The following is a 12414-nucleotide window of genomic DNA, read 5'->3' as shown; positions in this document are numbered from 1 at the left end:
CTTACACACATGCCCCACAAAGTCTTGAGCCACGCTCTACCTTCCTATCCCCAAACACCAGTCTCTGGTTCTGGACCTTCATGCAGACGTTTTACAAAGAGACTTGGAAACAGCAGAAACAATGTACCTTCTCAGTCTCACTCTTCTTCCCACACCCTGAATTATCCATCACACCTGTGGCTGGTTTCTCCCCCCCACCCAATGGTTTCTGGGATTCAAACTTGCAGTGGGTTGAACTGGCTGATGCTTTCGAACCTCTCCACCACTATGATTTCCTGTCTGACCTGGAAGCCCTGCACCAGTTGTGCCTGATTGGGCTGTAGTAAACATAGAGAGAGCTGGACGGAACTCTGCACATGCTCAGAGACAATCTTCTTGATATATTCTGGGGCTTAGCACTGATACAGAAATGGTCTGTTCTGGGAATGGAAAGCAGTGAGATCTCACCTGAAGCACTGAGCTCCCCTCATCCCTTCCTCAATTTCCTAGCCCTCAGTGCTTATAATTTCAGGCCAGTTCTCTTGATGGGTTTCTGTGGAAGGATGTGGGGGGCAAGCCTTCACATGCAACCCACCCCCCCCACTCCATGGAAGACTCATCTCTTCCATTGATTTATCTCTTGCAGAAGTTGATGTCATGAAACACAAAGATGACAACTATCCTCCCGTCCCAGACCCATATATGGGAGTCACATGAGAAACACACATGGAGCAGTGGGGTGGGGGTTGAAAACATGTAGAGCAGGGGTGAGTCGCTTCAAGTACATGGCTGCTGCCCCAACCTCCAGTCTCCTCCAATTACATGGGCCTCTGGAATCCAGGGTGTCCCCCCCCCCCAGTCTGCCCCACATGCACATCTCCACCCCCCACCACCGATGCCCCAAGCCATCAAGGCTTTGCTCCCTTCCGTTGCATAGTTATGGTTTTCTCCAAGATATGTTTGTGCTTTCAGAGAGTCCAGCATCATCCCCCTCACAATGGATTTTCAAGCACTTTTTTTCCCTGGCTTGTGTCTCCAGGGGTTTCTATTTATGCCCTCGACTGCATTTGTGCTGAAGAGAGGGACCAAAAAAAGACCTAAACTCTCTGTCTCTCTCTCTCTCTGTGTGTATGTGCATGTGTGTGAAGGATAGGAGAATAGTATCTGGCCTAGAATGGAGGGCCATGGGGATAGGGGCAGTCTGAATGGCAAAGAGTCTGTCATGGGGAGGGGTGGCACCAGAAAAAGGGTGGGGGGCGCAGAAGGCACAAAGTATATTTTTAGGTAGTTGAGAGAGAGAAATAGCAGCATATGTTAACCACAAGAGTCCACAAATTGGGGGGGGGTGGAGTAATGGGGGCAGTTCCTTGTTAGAGGGCCCAAATCCTTGGGGGGGGGGCAAATCCTTGTGGGGGTGCCCTCTGACACCGCCCCTAGTTAAGGAGAGAAATAAAAATATACCCTCTCCCCCCTTTCGTCTTTAACCCCACTACATATCAACCTCCCTGCCCTACTCCCTATGTAACAACGCCCCCTACTGCCTGCCCACAGCATTGTTTATAGCCCCATAGCAGTGAAGTGTCACTCCCCCCCCCCCCCAGGAGAACCTTTATTCAATTCCTCCCATCTGTGATTGTTTTATTTTGGTTACAGAAGGCGGCGCAATATGGTCACCCTACTCACACACATTCCTCTTCCTGTTCCAGATCTGTATATGCATACACAACATTCAAGGGAGAAGGAGCGTGTGTGTGTGTGTGAGTGTGGCGGGAGAGAGAGTAGATGATATGTTTGTGGGAATGGATAGGAGGAGGTTTGTAAGGACAGCCCAAGGCCCCATCTGCACCGTCCGTTTCAAGAACTATCATACCACTTTAAACAGTCATGGCTCCCGCTCACCCCAAAGAATCCTGGGAACTGACATCCGATAAACTTGCTGAGAGTTGTTCGTTAGGAAAGCCCTATTCCCCCCCACGGAGCTACAGTTCCCAGAGGGGTTGATTGTTAAGGGGAATAGGGGTGTCTCCCAACAATGCTTGGCACCCTATAGTTCCCAGAATTATTTGGGGGAAGCCATGACTGTTTCAAGCGGCACGATACCACTTTCAACATACTGTGCAGATCGGGCCAAAGACAAAGGTACGGATGGGAACCAGCTGCCTTAATGCTGAGTCCGACCACGACTCCATCTAGGTCAGTACAGTGGTACCTCGGGTTAAGAACTTAATTCGTTCTTGAGGTCCGTTCTTAACCTGAAACTGTTCTTAACCTGAAACACCACTTTAGCTAATGGGGCCTCCTGCTGTTGCCGCACCGCTGGAGCACGATTTCTGTTCTTATCCTGAAGCAAAGTTCTTAAACTGAAGCACTATTTCTGGGTTAGCAGAGTCTGTAACCTGAAGCGTATGTAACCTGAAGCGCATGTAACCCAAGGTACCACTGTATTGTCTACATTGACTAGTAGCGGCTCTCCAGGGTTCCATGAAAGGTCTCTTTTCCTAGCCAACCTTGGAGATACCAGGGATTGAATCGGGGGCCTTCTGCGTTCAGAGCTGGTGCTTTGCCACTGAGCTGTGCCCCCCCCCCAAACAAACAGAAGATCACATGAGCAGAGAGAGGTTTAAAGACCTGGGTGAGGCTGTCACTTACTGGAAGTCGTTAGGCAGAGGCTGGGCAGCCACTGTAGTGTAGTGGGTAGAGTACTGAACTAGGACCTGGGAGACCAGGGTTCAAATCCCCACTCGGCCGTGAAGCTCATTGGGTGACCTTGGGCTGGCCGCTATCAAGCTAACCTACCTCAGAGGGTTGTTGTGAGGATGATGTGGAGAGAGCGGCAGAAGTGTGTACACCCCCTTGAGTTATTTGGAGATATGCTGTGATATATACTAAATAACAATAATAGTAAATATGGAGGTGCTCTGCCTCTCAATTGCCTGCATCATCCAGGGGGCTTGGACCAGATAGCCTACAAATGCATTTTCCAACTCTAGATGGTAAGATTGTAGGATGGACAGACGGGGGGACAGACCTTTACAAGAGAAGAAGAGGAAGGATGATTGGCAGACAGATATTTATTGCCATGATGGATGCGCAGATAGGTATTGGTGGATGGGTTGCTCTGTGGCTCAGCTTGATGGCATAAGTTTTTCATGCAGTTTGTGCATAGTTTACTGTAAGTGGTATGTTGTTTCCCACATTGAAGTGATGCACACAATAGCAGCTTAAAATGCAGCACTGTCACTTCCCCTCCCCATTGCATTTCAAGTCGCACTTGCATGTTGCTGTACTCGCCTGAGGGCGGGAATGTCTTTACCCGGTGCACTTTATGTTTCCCTGTGCCTGCAATGCGCCCCCCAAACTCCTGTTCAATGAAGCTGTCATCTGCCCATGGCCTGTCATCTGCACATGTGCAATGACTTGTTTCTAGCGTACACACCTCAGCTTCACCATGGCTTCCATCTTCAAATCATATGGGAACTGGTTTGTGAGGAAATGCCTCCAACAGCTGTATTTCTCAAGATAGATAGAGATTGTGGCTAATGTTATGTGTACATCGCTTCAAACACCAGCAGTGGGAGCGCACTGGAGTCAGAGTTAAGTCGTAATGCGTACACAGTATCAATCTGCAGGATAGGGCCAATTAAAAAATTAAGGGCAATATAGTTGTACAAGGAAAACAGACAGGATTGTGAGAGGTGCAAAAGACAATAACTTGGCAGGAGAGGAGATCCACACCAAGAAAGGGGTGAGTGGAAATCTCTCCATTGAACTTGCATTCAAAGAGCTGGCCTGCAGGGTTCATCATACAATATGTCTAATGCAACTTTCCAAAACCTATTATATACTGATCTGTAAGTGCTCGCTGTCACAAGTCCTAAAGTTCTCTGTACGTAAGATATTCTATTTCCATGCTCAAAACAACTCATCTGGAATAACCATTGTCCATTTTTAATAGCAATCACAAACTCCAGTTGCCCAGTAAACATGCTATGAGAGAGTATGAGATACCTACCCTTTTCACCCCCCATTTCTAAACTCAACTCGTGAGTCCCAAAGGGTGGCTGAAGACACTTAAGGACCAACAAATCTGTGCTATGTTGCCTTGAGTATGTGCTCCTAGCCTGAGCACAAACTCGCTGAGTAGCACCTACAGATCAAGAACCAATGCTGGCCAGTTGTTAAGAGTGAATGAAGCTCATAGCTATCTATAAACCCATCACCTCCGTTGGGTTTGCAGTGAAGTGCCTATAATCCAAGGCTGTGAGTTTGAGATGCACATGCTTTGCATACAGAAGGTCCTAGGTTTGATCTCAGCCATTCAGTAGTATCTGGTGCCCAGTGGGACTGGCAGGGTGGAAGGAAGGAGGACAAACAGTAGGTGGAGCCAGAGCACCAATGACTGGCAGAACCAACTCACTCTAGTTTTGCTCCCTACAAGGGCAACAAGACCAAGGAAGAGGATGCTAATAGGCAGTGCCATGCCCTGGACTGGCTGCAAGCAGGAAGGCAGGGAGCTGGTGGGAGATGGCTGAGGGCAATGCCCTGTTTGCCCTAATGGACCAGCTTCCATTATCTGCTGTAGCAGGTCATGAGAACCCTGAGACCCTGGAGAGCCACTGTTCGTCAGAGTAGGCAATATTGGTCATCTGGTCTGGTCTAAGGAAGCTTCCTATGATCCTACGAGTGTTGACATTGGACCCCTTTCCCTTAAGTTAGGGTGACCACCCTTTCCCCCAGTCTTGCTCCTGAGCCTTTAACAGCTCCTGAGCCTTTAACAGCAGCCTGCTCCATAGAAATTTAGCTGGTGGAGCTTTTGCTGCCACATATTTCCATGACAGGAAAAGCTTCCCGTTAACTGCAGTGGCTGGTGTCCGTTGGGGCTGGTTGGGCGAATGTAGGGAGCCTAGTCAGTAGGTGGCGCCAGAGAGCCAATGACCTGCAGAACCAACTCATTCTAGTTTTGTTCCCATCCTTCTCCTCCCTGCTGAGTTCTACGTGGAGATTCAGGAGCAAGAGGAAGCTGACAGCCAATGCTGTAAGTAAGAAGGCAGGCAGGCAAGCAAGGGCTGTTTGGAGGCCAGTTGTGGAGCAGTGCTCCATTTGCCCATAAGAACCAACTTCTATGGCCTGTTAAGCCACTGACTGCAGTGTGGTGTTCTGACTAGGGAGATGCAGGTTCAAATCTCTGTTCTGTTATGAAACCGAGTGGATGATTTTGGCTATCAATTGGCCTAAGAGAGCTGTTGCAAGACTAACACTGGGATATTATTAGGGTAAAATGGGATAAGCCCATGTATTTTGCCCTGGTCACTGTGGATCGGATTGTGATGAATTAAACATTTTATTGGGGACTGCTGCTGAAATGCCACCGAAAGTGAAATCCAAAATGAACTTGTAGGCTCCTTCTCAGGCAAAGCCTCTGCATAATTTCAAGAAAAACCCAAAAAGTTCAAACAAAACTAGCAACATTTCCCAGGAGATTTTTGCGCATGCACCCATGTGCACACACACACACACACACACGGGTGCACTTTCCACCTAACACAGACTTTCCATGTTAAAAGGGCCACCCGTGTTCATAGGCCAAATCAATAGGCCAAAGGAAACCATCTTTGTTCCAGTTTAATCTCACTCTTCCCGCAAGGAGTTCAGGATGGCACTAAGGGTCCCATCCACCCCAATTCATCCTCACAACAACCCTGTGAGGAAAGTGAGTCTGAGAGAGCATGAGAGGCCCAGAGCCAGCCAGGTAGCTTCATGGATGAGGAGGGGTTGAGGGTGCAGGGTGTCCTCCCAACACACTAGCCACTATACCACACTGCCTCCCATACAATAAGCATAAAAGTGTTTCCCCTCCCCATAACCACTAGTGCAACTCATAAAACGATCCCTTCTCTTCTGCCACCACCACACTGGTCCCCCCACATTCTGCCCCACACCATGCTGTTGTCATTGTATAGTTGATCGTGTGTGCGCACCCCCCATAAATGTGACAAACCTAGCACAAATGCAGCACACATTCTGCTTGACCCCTCTGTATCTCATGCACCCATATGCTAGATTAAATCTCACCCATTAGCTCAGTGCCAGAACCCACCCCAAAAACCCTTCCTTTCTCCCAGCTCCACAGCAACCACATCTCTTCCCTCCAGCAAATACTGTACCATATTCATCTGTGGCGGGGAATACAATCTTACAGCAATGTCACCATCTGGGATTAAACATTTGTGGGTTTGTTTGTTTTCAGGGGCGCGCAGTGAGACAGAAATATACACTGTATTATATGCAAAATCTTGCTCTTTTTGCTTGAAACCCATCTCTCTTTCAAGTAGACTCACACATCCAGCAGAAAAACACGGAGGGGGGGGGGGAGGGGTTGGGAATAGCTCCTGGACGCAAGCTGAAACCTCAGAATTGCTGTTGCAATTATAATATCACAGTCTGCACACACAAAGGGCTCGTTCCGAGAATTTTGTATTTGTGCGCTAGCATTGAGAATTCACACGCTCAAACATGCACACTGAGGGTATAGAATTCTCATAGACTTCAATGTTGGAAGGAATTCACTTGCGCGACCACAGTACATACTCTCTCAAAGAGGGCAATCTGCCAAGAATTAATAGGAAATATGCAAACATTAAATCTACTCCTGCCACACACACACACACACAAACAGTTAAATAAGATGCACATATAAGACTACACACACACACCATCCTCATCTTTATGCACCATGTAATCTAAGCACCGAGGCGTTAAAGGAGCCTCCCATAAATCAGGTACCCTTATGTGCACTAACATGAAGAGGGGTGGGAGGTAAGCGTAAACATAATTCAATTGACACCACCCTGTGAAATTGCACACACAAGCTAGAGAGACAGGAGCTAAAGGTAATCACAATCACAGACACACACCGTTGGATAATCTAGACAGATTGATGTTAAAAGGATTGAAGAGGAGCTCTTGCTCTCTCTCTCTCTCTCTCTCTCTCTCTCTCTCTCTCTCTCACACACACACAGTGCTGTAGAAAATCACAGGCACATGCATTACATACCAGTGCAACACCTTGACAAAGGTGTCAAAGCTACCCTAATGCTGCATGCTGTATTTAAACAGAACAAAACCAGTGAAACATACTAGTGCTATGTTGGAAGTGTGCTAAAGGGACAGTACCAAACTACTGGCTGGAATCACTCTCCTAACATAGAACACTGTTTTTAAATCACAGACATCCTGCCTGCCAGGCAGTGCAGTGCCCAGAGAAAGGTGCAGAATGAATTTACATCCAGCAACCCTCTCTCTCTCTCTCTCTCTCTCTCTCACACACACACACACACACACACACACACTATACTGGTGCAGCATACGGCTCATCTAAATTAGCAGTTCTGGCTGTTTTGCAACACACATACAAAATGCATTTAAAGGGATTTGTATCTATTAGGCGTCAAAATAATAATAATCATAGGAAGATGGGTGTAGTGTATAAAGGCATGAACCCACACAGCTCCATAGGTAATGTTATAGTTGAAAAGATTGAACTGAAGGCAGCTGTTTGAAATCAGTTTTGTGTTTGTGCTTGGCTCTGCAGAAAGCCAGAGAAATCTACAGAAAGGACGCTGAACCGTACATGCTTACTAGGTGTAACGGGAATCACACACACGGAAAAACATGAGATTTCATATGAAGTGACATGCAGTGTTTTGTATTGACTATACGCACATATATGTACTAGCAAGGGAAGTTCCCACCTGCACAGACTCCACATCTCTGGGGGAGAGGAGGATTATGCCAATAAAAATTGCTTCCCATGCACCTCAGTGCAATAACAGAACTGCACAGAAACGAGTTAAGGATGTGTGTTCTCTTCACTAACTTATTACCAAAGAATCCAAACACATCATCGCCAATCTGTGCTGTTATGTACCAGAGAAAACCCAGCCTTCATCCAAGAGGATCTAAAGGAATTCACTAACACACCAACCAGAGGGCTTAAAAGTTAAGCATCTGCAATGCACATCAGGTGCTACAAAACAGCCATTCCGCTGCCCCTCAAGGAAAGGCCACAAGCTCACACCCAGGCCAAAGTTGTCCAAAGTGACACAACACTGGGCGAATCATCCAGAGTGGGAACCCAAAAGAGCAGCATGACATTAGCGAGATTCTCTTTTACTTAGGACCAACCAAGCAGGTTACAAGCTTCTTAATTACACAGAACTCCGGGGCTGCCGAGGAAGAGTCCTGTGTAACTCTGAGGCTTCCTTCCTCTTAGAACTATTAGCTGATCTGAGCCATGATAACCCCTCTCCTCATTCTGGGTCTCTAATGCAGATGGACACACAGAGAGAGAGCAACCTGCCTTGAAGCGAAGGGAAGGCGATTCCCAAGCAGGACAATGTAGCAGCTGTGTTACTAGCAGGGATTTCAGCGCACTGTTGGGAAGGGAGGTGGGCTAAGCCGGGGTCTGTATCTCTCACCTTGCTGTTAGAATCCCACCGGAGCTTTGAGATCCTTGCTCTTCCACCGCACCTGCATCGCTTTCCTGCTTTTTATTCTTAGTTATCTCTCCTTTTTTTCTCGCTCCAACCTTCCAAGGGGTGGCTGGGAGTTGGGATGGGATGTCACCCGTTCCCTCTTTCTTAAGGGAGGGTATCTTCTTGAAGGGCCGGTGACTACGCGACCCCCAAGCGACGATGGGTCTCTATCGCGGAAGGCCCCATCCAGAAGTTTGCTTCATCCAAAAAGTGGGAGAAGGAGAAGAAGAGGAGGAAAGAGAGAGAGAGAAAGAGAGAGATGGATGAGAGGAGAAGGGGCTGCAGTCTTCTTCGAGGAGGGGGGACACGGCAGAATGAAAGAGGGAGAAGAAGGAGGGAGCTCTGGGAAGGGGGGGGGGCGCGACGAATGCAGCAGCCAGCCGCGGTTCTGTGGGGTGGGAGCAGGAGGGCGAGCTGGCGGTGGTCAATATGGAGCTGGGGGCCGGAGGAGCCGAGCTGGGGGGCCGGAAGAAGGAATGCAGCAGGAGCAGCAGGAGGGAGACGGGGAATGACAGGATGAAAAAGGGAGCCAAGCGGACGAATGCAGCAGGGGGAAGAAGGGAGCGCGCGAGCAGACGACAGAACGAGGGACGCAGAAGGAGAGGAGGGGAAGAGGCAGAGGGGCGAAAAGAGGGGTGCAGGAGAGGGGGGAGGCGGAGGGGGGGTTGAAAAGGGGTGCAGCGGATGGGGGAGGGGGAAAGGGAAGCCCTCGAAGGGACGAAGGAATCGGGGGCGCGGAAAAGGGGGAGAGAGAATAGAAGAGGGATCCCGGCAGAAGGAGAGAGAGGGAAGGAAAGGAAGAGGGTCCGGAGGAGGAGGAGCGGGGAGTGCTATTGGGGGGGGGGTGTTTCCAGGCAGGAGGCAAAGGACTGAAAAAGCCACGCAATGGCGAGAGGCTGGGGGGGGGGGGCAAGGGAATGCAGCAGCAGAGAAAGGGAGAACGAGCGAGTGGGGAGCGATCAGAAATCGCAGCAGGAGGAAAACCCGTTGGGGGGGGGGGAGTCAGGGAGCGCAGCAGAGATGCGGGTAAAAGAGGGAGGGGGAGAATTAAATCAATAAGTCCCAGTTGGGGGAAAGGAGGGTCTCCCTGAGCCAAAGATAGCCTCGTTATCTGGAGGGCGACCCCCAAAAGGGGGGGGGGGGAGAAGGGTGGCTGTGCGGGGGGGGGGAGGGATCGTTGGATGGAAAAAGAGAGCGGGCGAGGGGGGCTGCGGTGGAGGCGCGCCGGAGGAGGGAGGAGGAGGGAGCCCGAGAGAGAGAAAGGCTGCTACCGATTTTGTCCTGGGGGGCTTCGATCGGGCAGTGATGCCGCAGTCGGGTGCCGAGAGGTGGCTGCCTGTCTCTCGGTCCCCCTCCCTCCTGCTTTCCCCCCTCTCCCTCTCACACACTCGCACACTCACACGCACGCACACAAACACACAGGCTGGCACGCACAGGGCGCCCCCGCGGCCGGATCCCGCACGATCACGGGATCGCTTGGCTGGGAACTGACGAGGGGCGCGAGGAGAATTCACAATCGCCCCAGCCCAGCACACACACACACACACACACACACACACACACACACACACACCCCGGCCCGGCTCCCTGCAGCTGGCCGTGATGTCAGAGGGACCACTCTTAAAGGGACACGACGCCCCGGCTTCCCGCCCCGACCTCGCCAACCGGGGGGGGGGAGTGGGCTCGTCTGCTGGGTGGTGTATGTGTGTCAGAGAGACAGAAAGCGGATAGATCTGAATAGGAGAGGAACGCACAGGACAGATAGCAAGCGAGCGGGATGTAGCGGTGAATATCCAAAACGTGGGGAATGTCGACATTCTCCACATGTCTGACACTCGCGGTAACATTCGCTCTGCCCCCATTCACATGTGTGTGGAGCGCGCGTGTGTTGGTCTAGACTGTCGACAGTCAGATATAAAAGTCAGCCTTCACCAAATTTCGGACAATGAGCTAGACTAGATGTCTGCGTATGTTTTGGTACACACACACACACACACACACAACCCACATACGTGTGCCTTAGTGCGGGCATCTGAGCCCAATACATTCACAAAACCGACCTGGGAGTGTCAGCATTTCGTCTATGAAAGCGAAGAGTTAACCGATGTTTGGACAGTCATTGTAGCCTATGGAGGTGTTTTTCCCCTCTTGGTACCTGTCATATACAACAACTATCATTATCATCATCATCATCATTACCTTTATCAGCAGCACCAAAGATTCACAGCTGATGCTGCTGGGATAATGCCAAGTAAATACAGTTCGTTAAAAATGTTAATGATAACAAAACGAGACACCCACAACTGGCACCTGCGCCTTAGAACACCACCTTGTTTTCTGCACACCTCTATGAAATGCACGTAACTCTCCTTCTCACCACCACGCGGGCGCGGAGTCCCCCCTTAGTGTGAGCATCAGGATGGGTGGCGAAGGGAGAAAAGAGGTTTTGTAATGAGCCTTCATACGAGGAGTTCCTAGGACTGGCCGTGAGGGGACTGAGCGTCGGTGCTCTCTGGAGCCAGAAATCTTGAAAAGGGGAGGGAGATCTGGCTTGGCTTTCTTTTTTCCTTTTTTTTTTCTTTTCTTTCTTTTTTTTTTTTTGGGGGGGTAGTCTCGGTTCCTGAGGTCTCTTCGGAAGCTGAAGGGACTCCAACCTAAGTCAGGAGGGCTCCTGGTCTCTCTCAATGACAGCCTCGTTCAGTACACAACAGAAGATAATCCTGTTGACCCACAAGAAATGACCCAGTCCCATATTATGGCAAAACCTTTATCAGATCCTCATTAGATATCATGGCCTTATGAAGCTAATTGCCATAGTTATTAATATGAGTTTTGGTCACGTTGGAAGCATCAGATTCCTTGGATCTCCAAGTGGTAATCTAGTGAGTTTACAGAACTGGGTTTTGGGGTTCCCTTGGTATGTGGAGGAAGTAAATGGGAAGAAACTGGGAGAGGAGTAGCTGTAGACAACTGGGAGGCAAGAAACTGGGAGACAAGCCAGCAGCTGTCGTAGCTGAGGATGATGGGAGTTGTAGTCTCCAAGACGTCTGAGGGGCACCTGGTTGCCGAAGGCTGAGTCACAGGAGAGACACATCAGTGGGTTTTAAAAATTTATTGTTGTGATTTATTCATCACCTTCCGCACATGTCCCAAGGCGATGCACAAAATAGGATTGAAACAGCTAAATAGCAGTTACAAAAATAAACAGAAACAATGTGGAATGAACACAGTATGGGAGACACTTATTCATCCTGCTGGGTGCAGCAAAAATGTCTCCTGGGGAAATGTAGAGAGTGGGCTCCTGGCCTATCTCAACAGGGGGCGCTGTTCCACATAGCAGGGGCAGCCACACTGAAACCCCCATGATTTACTGTTTGGAGCTGAGCTTCTGACCACTGCAGGAAATAGGGGCCAGTGCTCAAGGAAAGTGGCAACAGGTAAAGGGACCCAGGGGCTGATGGGAAGTGAGGGCCTGAGACAGTGGGAGCAAGCTGTAGGAGCTTGTGGGAGCCCAAGGAGCAATGAAACTGATGGGGATGGGTGGGAAGGAAGAAAGGGACTGAGACTCAGGTAGATACAGCTGTAGGGGTGAAGGAAGGAGGAGGGTCTGTTTCAACATTTCAGCATGCTTTAATCTGATCCTCTGTGTGTGGGAGCTAGGACTATTCAGGGCCCACACTTTGCACGTGCTCAGAGGCACTCTTTTTAGTACAGTGGTACCTCGGGTTACAGATGCTTCAGGTTACAGACGCTGCTAACCCAGAAATAGTACCTCAGGTTAAGAACTTTGCTTCAGGATGAGAACAGAAATCGTGCGGTGGCAGCGGGAGGCCCTGTTAGCTGAAGTGGTACCTCAGGTTAAGAACAGTTTCAGGTTAAGAACAGACCTCTGGAACGAATT

At 49.7% G+C, this 12414-nt stretch overlaps 1 protein-coding gene across 2 annotated transcripts in view; it reads right to left on the bottom strand.

The window, feature by feature from the left end:
* Window positions 1-10091, bottom strand: part of CACNG7 (calcium voltage-gated channel auxiliary subunit gamma 7) — a 37395-nt gene extending 27304 nt beyond the window's left edge. The window contains exons 1-2 of one of the 2 annotated variants that reach the window (XM_083411659.1): window positions 9785-10091; window positions 8457-8710 (exon numbers count right to left, since the gene is read on the bottom strand). The gene's annotated coding sequence lies outside the window, so the exon portion shown is untranslated. Of the gene's footprint in view, window positions 1-8456; window positions 9758-9784 lie in introns of those variants that run through there. The other variant, XM_083411660.1, reaches the window with a different exon arrangement.
* Between the last annotated feature and the right edge of the window lie 2323 nt (window positions 10092-12414).

The sequence above is a fragment of the Podarcis tiliguerta genome (assembly GCF_965153285.1).
Source record: "Podarcis tiliguerta genome assembly, chromosome: 13".
NCBI lineage: Eukaryota > Metazoa > Chordata > Lepidosauria > Squamata > Lacertidae > Podarcis > Podarcis tiliguerta.
Note: the sequence above shows the minus strand (reverse complement) of the source record. Positions and strands in the feature narration are given on the sequence as shown.